Raw genomic sequence first — 12,146 nt, 5'->3', positions numbered from 1 at the left:
CTCACGGAAGCTCACGTTGAATTGCCCAATTCACCTGGTTTCCTCTAAAAAAGAAAAAAAATGTTTCCCATTAATAAAATCCGGGAGCACAGTCTGACGGTATTTCCCTGATTCGGCTCTACCTGCTGCAACAGGAAGTAAAGCCCCCCCAAGAAGGTTCCTAGATGTTTCCAAGAGTGCCCCCCAGGTGCCTGCCATTCTCCTCCTCTCTGGTTCTGCCCCCTTGTCCAGGGGACCCTCAGACATGGCCTCGTGTGGCTGCCAGAGCCTGGGCCACCTGCACTACTGGCCCCCTGGGGCTGACTGTCTCTGCGACACCCCACAGCCTTGGGCAAGACTCTGCACGTCTTGGGCCCAGCTGCAGGTCCCCAGGGTGAGAGTGACAGGGACCTGCCGTCCTGTGCTCACACACACCTCTCCAGGGCCTGAGGTCCTCCCCAGGAGGCTTCTCTGTCCTTCAGAAGAGCCCTGGAAGCCAAGCCTGCAATCCTCCAGACTAATAATGGTAGCAATGACAGTCATAGTAACCAGCGCTCAGCCTTTGTGCTAAGCACTGCAAGTGTGAAAGTGAAACTGTTAGTCACTCAGTCGTTACTTTGCAACTCCATGGACTGTAGCCCGCCTGTAGGCTCCCCTGTCCATAGCATTCTCCAGGTAAGAATACTGGAGTGGGTTGCCATTTCCGTCTCCAGGGGATCTTCCTGACCCAGGGATCAAACCTGGGTCTCCTGCGTTGCAGGCAGATTCTTTACAGGGACGCCCAGTGCTATACATGCTAAGCACTGTATATACATTCTTTCATTTAATCTTCATTGTTGTCTCCATTTTATGGATGATGACCCTGAGCCTTAGAGAAGCTGGGTAACTCTCCCTGGGTCACACAGCTGAAACAGAGGAGCTTGGACTCAAATTATGGTCCTCGGGCGGTGTCTGTTGACCACTGCCTCCCAGCCCCAGGAGGAGTGCCCAGACTCACAGGAAGAGGCCCAGAGCAGGGACGGGCCAGTGGGCTGCCAGAATTATCTATGTCACCAGAGATGGCCCAGGATGGGGACTCAAGGAGTTTATGCCCAAACAGGGCCTGATGTCCGGGAAGACGGGAGGAGGAGGAAGAGGCTTGTTTTCTGTTGCCATTTATGAAACACTTCTGTGAGTACTCACGCGTGTGCCTCCAGGAGTTCTAACCACACTCCAGAAGGCAGCACCCATTTCATCCCCGTTGTACAGATGGGGAAACTGAGGCTCGGAGAAGGGAAGTGATTTGCAGCCAAAAGGGGAAGAGTCAGGCTCCTCCAGCCCCCTGAGGCCCGGGACACCCCTAACAACCCAGGCAGCATGCTTGGCATGTGGATGAAGCCCGTCTTTGCTTTCAGAGATGGGAAGAAAAGAAATGAACAGAGGGAAGGGCCAGGGAGTCTGATGGTACTCAGGCGTGATGCTAGGTTGAGGGCCCTGGGGGAGAGCCACCCCTGAGGCTGGGCAATAGGAGGGCTTCCTGGAGGAGGAGACACTGGAATGGCGGAGGAGGGAAAAGGGCAGTCCAGGCTGGGCCTGGCCAGAGTCAGGGTGCAGGATGGGTGGGCTGGCAGGTGCATGCAGGGCCACAGAGGCACCGTGGAGGTAAGGGTGGGACCGGGCACAGGGGATCCTCAGCCCCTGCTGTGTTGGAGCTGGTGTCCCCATTCTACAGATGAGAACAGTGAGGCCCAGTTTCCGTGGGCAGATAATAGGTCAACCCCAAGTCTCAACCCTGCTTTCTTCACTCCAGCAGGGTGGTTTTGGAGGCTGGGGCCAGGGTCAGGGCTGTAGCAGGTGGGAGTTCATGGAGCAAAGACACAGCCACAGGACCAGGTCAGGAGCCAAGCATCAGTGCCAGTGCTGGGGGAGGAGGGGGGCTGGAGGAACTGCGGACAAAGGCAGGGCCATCGGTCCCCCAGATGGGGCTGGCCTCCCAGGGCACGGCCAGGGCAAGGGCTCTTGGCTCAGGTCAGGTGGAGCCTCTCTGGACCTTCCCACCAATGGTGGGACAACTGCCCTGGGAGGGGTGCCTAGGAGGGGGATTCGCCCTGGGGAGCCTGGGAGGGAGAACCGCCCTGGGGAGGGGAGCCTCTTCACAGAGTCCCCAGGATCCAAACTTTGTCATCGGGCAGGAGGCTGCTTCCTAAAGCTTTGGAAGGAACAGAGAAACACGGAGTCCTGGGGTCGCTGCCAAACCCAAAGTTCGCTCCCAGGCGAATGCCGCGGAGGGGAGAAGCACTCGGCATATGGAAAACCCAGAGTCTTCCACGCTGCCTGCCGCCGGGAGCGGCAGCCGTCCCGCCACAGCATGCCGTTCCGTTTCCTCTCTGTTCCCTCCGGGGCCTTCCGGGGACATGACTGGGGTCCCTCCAGCCTGGCTCTGCGTGGCCGCCAGCCATGGGCCCCCTGGGAGTTACAGCACGTGTGGAGAGGCGCAGAGATGGGAGGTGGGGGAGGACAAACGTGGCCAGTGGGGAAAGGCACGGACTCTGCTTGGAGAGCTCAAGGAGGGCTTCCTGGAGGAATCGGCAGATGACATACACTGGAATTAGGCCAGAGTGGGAGGGGTGTTTCCACCTGGGCATGTATCTGAGATGTTGAAACACAATGAGATGGAGATTCATAGGTGTTAGGAGAGTTTTGCCCGGAGTTAACATGGGAAGCTATAGGTGAGTGAGGCCAAGGTTTGAACGCAGGCGACCAGCCCGAGGCCTGGGTCTATGTCCAGGCACATGGAGTCACCTTGATTCCCAAAGAGGCTTCCCGGGGTGACAGGGTGGCTGCCGGCAAAGGCGTGTCCTGCTCATGCTGGGGTGTGACCAGAGTGGAGGATCCTGGGAGGACTGAGGAAGGGGACCCCCTCTGTTCTCGGGGGCTGGGCTGACGGAGGAGAGTGGATGGATGGGAGGGGGAGACAGAGAACGGGGCTGCAGATGCACACGCAGCGGGAGACCTTCAGACTCCTTCCCTGAGGTGCTCAGCGTGCCTGGGGCACACGTGAGTGTGTAACCCAAGTGCGACTGTGCATGTGCACATGTCCACCAGCACGCTACGAACAGGCGGTGAGTGAGCGGGTGCGCGGGAGGCCAAGGCCCAGCAGACCAGCCCTGATGGCGCCCAGGTGTGTCCGAGGGCCCAGCTGCTCCCTGGACAGCTGGCCGTGTGCCCGGTCAGGGTGGCAGCTCGTGTCCTGCCACATGCTGACCACCCACATGTGGGCAGCCGACCCTGGTGGTTTGGTGGCGTTGCTATGTGGCTGCAGTATCCTCAGGACGAGGAGGGCCAGGTGTCTCTGGCCGTCTGTCCCTGGGGTCCCCTGGCCTGTCTGCTGAGCAGAGAGGGTGGGACAGGAGCACTGGAGGAAGTTGGAGCAGGAGGGAGATCTGCATTCCTTCCAAGGGCACCCCCAGAGTGAGGGTCAGGGCTGAGGACAGACGAAGTGGAAAGAGAAGCAGGGGGCAAATGGGTGGGCGGAGGTGAGAGCCCAGCCCAGGCGTGGCTCCCCCTCTGCAAAGGCCCTGCCCAGCCGGCCCAGCGCCTCGCGGCCAGCAGCCCCAGCTTGACTCTGGAAGGTCACCCTGGACCCCCAGCGTTGGGGAGGGGATCGCCTCTGCAGGGCTTACGTGACAGCATCTCAGACCACACCGGAAACTGGCCCAGGGGGTTCCTGGACCACGGAGGAGCCACCTGACCTCTGGGACTGGCCTTTCCTGGCCCGTTTGTCCTGGTCCGTCCCACCAGACCTCCAGGAGGGCCTTCCACCCACCCCGGTGCCCTGGCACCACCTGCTGGCTCTCTGCACGGGGTGCCTGGTCCCCTGGAGCTTGGGGTCCACAGACCTCCCTCCAGCCAGGGACCATGTGGACCAGGATACCAGGAGGACCGTTTACCAGCTAAGGTGGTGCCCCCGTGTGGCAAGAGCCCAAACACAGTTTAGAGCGCCCTCTACCCGCTCCCACCACTGACTTTATATGATTTCTTGATGAGCTTTAAAATGAGTGTGTGTGTGGGGCGGGGTGGGGGACGCGACTTACCTTAATTCCAACTGTGTTCGTTTACTGAGATTTCTGTCCCATCACGCTGCAGCAAAACCCTGCCAACTGACCTTGCATAAAAGCTAGCTCATTTGTATGTGGTTTGGATCTATTTTAAAATCACATGCATGCTAAGTTGCTTCAGTCATGTCCGACTCTTTGCTATAGCCCACCAGGCTCCTCTGTCCATGGGATTCTCCAGGCAAGAATACTGGAGTGGGTTGCCATTTCTTTCTCCAGGGGATCTTCCCGACCCAGGGATTGAAACCATGTCTCTTACGTCTACCTGTAAAATCACAGGCCCCCAATTATTTATATTAAAGTAGTAAATTAACTTCCCAGGGGTTACCCTCGCCCCATGTCTGGCTTTATCCACAGAACTGGGGTAGTGAGATGGACAGGGCAGGTCTGTGTGCTCAGAGGGCTCACGGACCATCAGGGGACAGAAGTTCACAGACGCTCCATTTCCAAAGCCTTTGGGACGCTGATCCCCTTAACCCACAGTCTAAGACAGTCACGTAGATATTAGGAGCCCCATTTTATAGATGCAGGGCCTGAGGTTCAGGGTCATGCAGTGAGGGAGGCCCTGGGGCTGTAATGAGAATTAAATGGAATAACATGTGTAGAAGGACTCGGTGGTGTTTGATGTGTAGCGGGTGTGCATTCAATGTTTAAAAATCAGAGATGGGACTTCCCCGGTGGTCCCGTGGATGTTTTTCAGCCACCCAGTCACGTCTGACTCTTTGCGACTGCAGCACGCCAGGCCTCCCTGTCCCTTACCACCTCCCGAAGTCTGCCCAAGTTCAGGTCCGTAGCATTGGTGATGCCATCCAGCTGTCTTATCCTCTGACACCCCCTTCTCCAGTGGTGAAGACTCCGCATTTCCAATGCAGGGCATGTGGGTTCAATTCCTGGTTCAGGGACTCAGATCCCATATGCCTCATGGAGCTGCCAAAAGATTTTTTTTTCGAAAAAGGAGATGGGTACAGAGATTCTGCATAATCCGCGTCTTCTGACTTTGAGTTTAAACTCTTCTGACCTCTGGGGGGCGTGCTCCTTGCTGTGCGGTGTACCGTGGTCCCAAGGCAGCGCGTGCTGTAGCTGGTTCTGCAACCAGCTACGTTACAACGTCTATTCCTCTGGAGCTGTGGCTTCAGCCCAGGACAGGGCATGCAGGGACGTGTGCACCAAGGAGGGGACTGAACCTGGAGAGGAAGGAGGTGAGGGGGCAGGCAGAGGGTGCCCAGTCATTGTCCTCTTTCCAGCTTTTGTTGCTGTTCCGTTGCTCAGTCGTGGCCGACTCTCTGTGACCCCCTGGACGGCAGCACGCCGGGCTTCCCTGTCCCTCACCATCTCCTGGAGTTTGCTCAAATTAAGCAAACTGTCCATGGAGTCGGTGATACCATTCAACCAGCTTCACTGGTTGGGATCGTTTCTGCTTAGGTGTTTCAAACCCAGTTCTATAAGCCCGGGAACCTGGCCCGATGTGTCTGGTTTACAGACTGGTTCCAGGTGGGCTGGACCCAGACACAAAATGTCTCAGCTTTTCTGCACTCTTTGGCCCCGTCTGGACTGTGTCACCTCACCCTTGCCCTCTTTTAACCCCTTGGACCCTTGTCAAAAGCCTGGGCAGCTGAGAACCACAGTCTCACATCCAGGGCAGGGCTCCCCGCCCATCTGATTGGACACCTGGTGTCCCCTGGGCGGCCGGCCCCATTGGGATGATGACTCTCATGGGGGAGGCGATGTGAGTGCAGGGGCCACCCCAGGGCCCAGCTCCCTGGCAGGCTCACCTGGCCCCTGGGCAGCAGGTCCTCCCGTGCCTCTGGCCGCCAACCAGCACCCACCCTCTCCCAGGTGGCCGTCTCAGGTGAGGAGGCAGCAGGGGCCCAGACCCCATCCCTGGCCCTTCATCCTCTTGGCCTTTGGGAGACTCACACGTGCCCCTCCCCCACCCCCTCGCAGTCCTCTGCTTCCTCTCCGCCACTGTCTGTCTTTCTTGGTCTCTCTCGGCTCCCTGGAGAGGCCTGCTGGGGCAGGGCGGCCCACCTACTGCCCCCAGAGGTGCCCGGCCGGCAGAGAGAAGCTCTGGCAGGAAGCTGGGGGAGGGGTGGCGGTCACTTCCTGTGGTTGCCTGGGGGTGATGGTCAAGGGCAACACCCTCCTGGTGCCAGCCGCCCAGCCTCCCTGAGAGTGGGCTTTGGTCCTCAGCCAGCAAGGCCGTGTAGGCGGCGGCATCCCATGCAGGACGGGAAAGTAACGCTGGGACGTTTCGCAGAGGTGTGAGCCGGGATGAAGGAGTCGGGAGGACGCTGCTGCGCCCGGGAGCAGCAGCCTGGGGAAGCAGGGAGCCCGCTGGAGGGGAGGCGCCTGACAGGTGCACAGTCGCCCCAGTCGCTTGAGGACAAAGCTAAAAAAGGCAAGAAAGACCTAGCCTCTCCCTCTGTCCTCCCTCCCATCCCCAACTGCGGTTTCCCATTGGCTGGGCCCAACAGGAAATGGGGGCACAGGGCAGACAGAAAGGGGCGGGGACTGGATTGTGGATGAGCTGGTGCTGCACCTGGAGGATGCTCACAGTCACCAAGGCTCCGGGTGGCTCTGGGCCCTGACCACCAACGCCGGGCCCCAGGGGAGGGCCCCCACTCCATCCTCCATCCCCACTCCATCCTCCGTCCCCACTCCATTTCCTTAGCCAACAAAGGTCTGTCTAGTCACAGCTACGGTTTTTCCAGTGCTCATGTCTGGATGTGAGAGTTGGACCATAAAGAAGGCTGAGCACCAAAGAATTGATGCTTTTGAACTGTGGTGTTGGAGAAGACTCTTGAGAGTCCCTTGGACTGCAAGGAGATCCAACCAGTCCATCCTAAAGGAAATCAACCCTGAATGTTCACTGGAAGGACTGATGCTGAAGCTGAAACTCCAGTACTTTGGCTGCCTGATGCGAAGAGCTGACTCACGGGAAAAGACCGTGATGCTGAAAAGATTGAGGGCAGGAGGAGAAGGGGGTGGCAGAGGATGAGATGGTTGGATGGCATCACTGATTCAATGGACATGAGTTTGAACAAGCTCCAGAAGATGGTGAAGGACAGGGAAGCCAGGCATGCTGCAGTTCATGGGATTGCAAAGAGTCAGACATAACTTAGTGACAGAATGATAACAACAATATCCATGACATTCCTGGTATCTCAGCAGGACCCTAGGAAGAGAGGGCTCCATGCCTGCCCGCCTCTGAGGACCCTGCCATGCTGGGAGTGGCCGGTGGGAAGCCAGGCCTCGGCCCCACTGCAAATGCAGAGATGATGAATTCCAGGGTGTTGCAGGGGGTGTGCAGGTCAGTGGAGCCCCTGAGCCTGGAGTCTGGAGTTCTCCTGGGCTCCGGACAGAAGGCACCTCTTGCAGGCCTGTTGTGTGAATTATGAGTATAACAGCACTCACCATTTATCATGTGCTTATGCCATCCTGTGGACCGCTTTGGACGCAGCTAAGTTATTCACAATAATGGACAAAGAAAGCATCTCTCACACAATGGGGGTCAGTTTTTCTACTGTGATCCTTGCCATCCAGGAACATTTTACCCTACAAATGCTGACCCCCGATGGCCTGCACCATCTAAAGGGAAGGGGCCCCTGGCCCCATCTGGGCCATTATCTTTGTGTGTGTTGGGGGGGTAGGGGTGGGGAGCTGCCCTGACTTATGTTGAAAGTGAAAGTGTTAGTAACTAAATTGTGTCTGACTCTTTGCAACCCCATGGACTGTAGCCCACCAGGCTCCTCTGTCCATGGGGTTCTCCAGGCAAGAATACTGGAGTGAATAGCCATTTCTTCTTGAGAGGATCTTCCCGACCCAGGGATCAAACCCATGCCTCCTGCACTGCAGGCAGATTCTGCCATCTGAGCCACCGGGGTAGCCCTGACCTGTAACACACCTCCTTGCAATGGAAGCCTCCGGGGCCTTGTTGCTCAGTAGCCATGGGCCCTGTACTCCCACAGTGGGGCTGCCTGGCTGGGCCGGGTCTCCCAGCCCGTGGGCGGAGCCCAGCAGAGCCCCTCCGTCCTGGGCTCCCCTTTGCCCGATGGCTCGCTTCCCATAGTGTGACCAGCGCAACTGTCGTTTCTGAAGCCAGTGGTGGACTCTGGGTGATCATTTACAGATCTGGAGGGGCAGATAAGGCTGGCACGGGTGCCAGAGTGTGTGTCCTTTATGGGTCATAAAGAGATGGCACCCCCGGGGGCCGCACTCCTGTGCCAGCACCCCCCCGCCCCTGCCCCGGCCTCTCTCTGACTATCTTTTATTGTCCACTCTTATCTTGCTCCCTCCCCAGGCCCCACCCTGCTGCAGATCGCAAGACCATCGCCTTCTTCAAACCGCTGCTGGGTTTTCCTGACCTTCTGCCCCACGCACAGAAGGTAACTTTATTAGCAGGGCTGGTGAGGGCTTGGCTGGGGCCCCAGCCTGGGATGGTCAGAGAAGGGTTGGGGGCAGGTGCGGATTTTGCCAGCGCAGCAAGGACCCAGAGCCACCCAGCTTGTGGAGAAAGGAATTAAGGAATCCAATCCAGGCTGATAGCATCTTGCCTACCTCCAGCGTATTTTCCCCTGTCTTCAGCTCACAGGGCTTCCCTGGTGGCGCGGGTTGAGTTTGCCTGCAACACGGGAGAACTGAGTTCAATCCCTGGGTCGGGAAGATCCCCTGGAGGAGGAAGTGGCAACCCACTCTAGTATTTTTGCCTGGAGAATCCCACGGACAGAGGAGCCTGGTGGGCTCCAGTCCATGGCGTCTCAAAGAGTCAAACACGACTGAGCGACTAACAGTCCCTGCACCTCAGAGGCAAGAATTGGGGGAGTGGATTCCATTGCTTTCTCCTTGTCTGACCTTTCCCCACATAATGACGACAGCTCTGATCAGAGAGCAAGGCCACTGAAAGGGACAGCTGCCCCGTGTCACCAGGGGCCACTAGGGACGCCTAGATCTCTGTCTTTGCACCTGGAAATAGATTCAGGCCCTGGCTCTGTGTCCATAGCTTCTCATGATAGTGACGAGAAGTGTCGCCCATGGGTGTGGGCAGCCCCTCCTCAGCCTGAGAGGAAGTAAGAAGACATGGAATCAAATGATGAGGGCTTTGGGCAGGACTCACTCCTCCTTTCTGCGGGGACTGAGCCTCAGTGTCTTCATCTGTGAAATGGAGCCAAGATTCCTACCTCACGGCCATCATGCAAGGGGTCCTGCGTGCTGAAAGGGCATGCCGTGTGCTATCGAGTGGAAAGAGGAACGTTTCAGAATCATGGGGACCTGGTCCAGATCTCAGTGTCGCCACTGGGCAAGTCGACCTCTCTGGGCTCCGGTTTCTTGCTTGCAGAGCGGGGAGCGTGGAGGCCACTTCTCCAGAGTTGTGAGAATTGGAGTCAATTCTGCCCTTGGCGGTGGCACATGCTCTGCAAATGGCAGCAGATGGTGCCGGTGCTGAGAGGAGATGTCAGTGGCCCCGTTTCACAGGCCGGGAAACGGAGGCTCCAAGAGGGGGTTCAAGTGAATGGTGGGGCTGGGTCAGCCCCAGCCCATCTGATGCACACACACCCCACTGCCCGCTGAGCCTCTTTCCCTCCTTGATTGACCCGGAGGAAATGTTTGCTTCTGGAGGGGCCCAGCTGTCCCCACACGTTGGCCAGAGGCTGGGCGTGACCATGGCTAACGTGGCATTTGCTGTCTTTCCCTGGACCTGCGGTGACAAGCGAACAACTGTTACCAGGAGTCCTGCTTCCCACCACCAGCAAGGGAGAGATGTTGATGGCATCCGGGGGGTGGGCGTTTGTCCCCCAGCATCCAGACTGGCCAGGGTTGGGGGGTGAGCTGAGAAGGGGGTGAGCTGGCTCCCTCCAGCCCCGGATCATTTCAATCACTCCTCTGGTGCCCAGCCCATGTTTGTTTTGTCATTCTGGGTTTCAGCCCTTTGGCCAGTGGGAGGTTAAAGATTACTGAGGCAGCTGACAATAAAAGTGCCCGGCACACTGGCCTTTGACCATCCATTAGAAGGCAGTGGGATCACATTCTATACAACCGTCAACGGCAAAAGTGGTGAGGGTGTGGGCAGGGGGCACACCCTCCGTGTATTAATATTAAGAGGACAGTCACCCTTGCCTGGGCAGTTGGGCCAAGTTTCCCTTTTATCTGAGGCCAGAGCCACAATGTGGCATTGTTCTCTGTCTCAAAGGCCACCGTGCGGCCCCAGAGTGGACCCAGACGGACCCCACCTGGCAGAGTAAACACCTCCCCCCCGATGTGGCTGGTGGCAAATAGGGAGAACAGTTGTCTTCTTTTTCTGGCAGAGATACTTCCTTCTGGGTGAGTCTGGGGATCAGAGACCTCGTGATGTTGCTAACCAGCCCCCATCCTTGGCCTTAGTTTCCTCATCTAGACCATGGCTAGCTTACATTCCATGCCCCAGACAAGGTTCCTAATCTTTTCTGTGCTATGGAGCTGGGGAAGCAGAAGGTCTTAGTGCATAATATAAATCTGGAAGATTACAAAGGGAGCTGATTATACTGAAATACAGCTATCAAGATACTTGAAAAGAAACGTGGGATACAGAAAAACACAGGCTTCTTTATGAATGCATGTCAGTTACAAGCCCTAGCCAATGACCAGATCTACCAACCACTGTCATTTCTAAGTAGTGATGAGTGAAAGTTATATTGCGAGATATCTGTAACTGCAAAGTCACAGGAACCATCTGTACCTCTGTGGGGTTGTTTTTTTTTTTTTTCGGCCTATACTTCTTTTCTTTAACAAGTTTTGTTTTGAAATAATGACTTAGAAGACATTGCAAAAATAGAAGAGTGGTCTCATTTAGTCATCACTGAGTTCCTTCCAATGGAGAAATGTGACCATAATTCTGTCCATTATCAGAACCAAGAAATTGGTTGGCACAAGGTGATGAACTAAAGTACAAATCCTCACTTGGATTGTGCCACTTGTGGCCTGCACTGGTCTTTTGGGCTTGTTTTTGGTTATAATTCTATGATGTTTTATCACACGTGTAGATTCGTACGGCCACCATCACAGTCTAGATCAGAACTCTTCTCTTGTGGCAAAGGAGCCCCCTGTGCTTCCCCTTTATAGTCCTACCCCCCACCCCCCACCGCTTTCCACAACCACCCCCACCCTAACCAATTTACTCTTCGTCTTGTAAATACAAGTTCAGTCGATCAGTCGTGTCCAACTCTTTGCAACCCCGTGAACCGCAGCACGCCAGGCCTCCCTGTTCATCACCAACTCCCGGAGCTTACTCAAACTCACGTCCATCGAGTCGGTGATGCCACCCAACCAGCTCATCCTCTGTCATCCCCTTCTCCTCCTGCCTTCAATCTTTCCCAGCATCAGGGTATTTTCAAGTAAGTCAGCTCTTTGCATCAGGTGGCCAAAGTGTTGGAGTTTCAGCTTCAACATCAGTCCTTCCAATGAACACCCAGGACTGATCCCTTTAGGATGGACTGGTTGGATCTCCTTGCTGTCCAAGGGACTCTCAAGAGTCTTCTCCAAAAAAAAAAAAAAAAAAAAGAGTCTTCTCCAACACCACAGTTCAAAAGCATCAATTCTTCGGTGCTCATCTTTCCTTATAGTCCAACTCTCACATCCATACATGACTACTGGAAAAACCATAGCCTTGACTAGACGGGCCTTTGTTGACAAAGTAATGTCTCTGCTTTTTAATATGCTGTCTAGGTTGGTCATAACTTTCCTTCCAAGAAGTGTGTTAATTTCATGGCTGCAATCACCATCTGCAGTGATTTTGGAGTCCCAAAAATAAAGTCAGCCAGTGTTTCCACTGTTTCCCCATCTATTCGCCATACGGTAGTGGTTAATCTGCACCAGGCACTGGCGAAACACATTCCCTTGCTCTAAAGAGGTGGACACTGTGGCTCAGAGAGGTTGGGTAATTACCTGAGGGTCACTCAGCAGTAAGTATCCAAATGGGTGCTGCCTGCATCCAGGTCTTCCCCCTTCATCTTCACCCGCAAACCTCACAGTCTCCAGAAGAAATGCCCTGGATGCGAGCCGAGAAACCTGGACTCAGGGTCCAGCTCCATCTCCTGGTAG

At 56.0% G+C, this 12,146-nt stretch overlaps 1 long non-coding RNA gene across 1 annotated transcript in view; it reads left to right on the top strand.

Annotated features, from left to right (window-relative positions):
* The first annotated feature begins 617 nt into the window (after positions 1–617).
* The window catches only part of LOC122706337, a 28,493-nt gene continuing 16,964 nt past the window's right edge, over positions 618–12,146 (top strand). The window contains exons 1-2 of the long non-coding RNA XR_006344378.1: positions 618–654; positions 8,374–8,458. This is a non-coding gene — a long non-coding RNA (uncharacterized LOC122706337). The remainder of the gene's footprint in view (positions 655–8,373; positions 8,459–12,146) is intronic.

This window comes from Cervus elaphus, chromosome 13, assembly GCF_910594005.1.
Source record: "Cervus elaphus chromosome 13, mCerEla1.1, whole genome shotgun sequence".
Classification (NCBI taxonomy): domain Eukaryota; kingdom Metazoa; phylum Chordata; class Mammalia; order Artiodactyla; family Cervidae; genus Cervus; species Cervus elaphus.
Note: the sequence above shows the minus strand (reverse complement) of the source record. Positions and strands in the feature narration are given on the sequence as shown.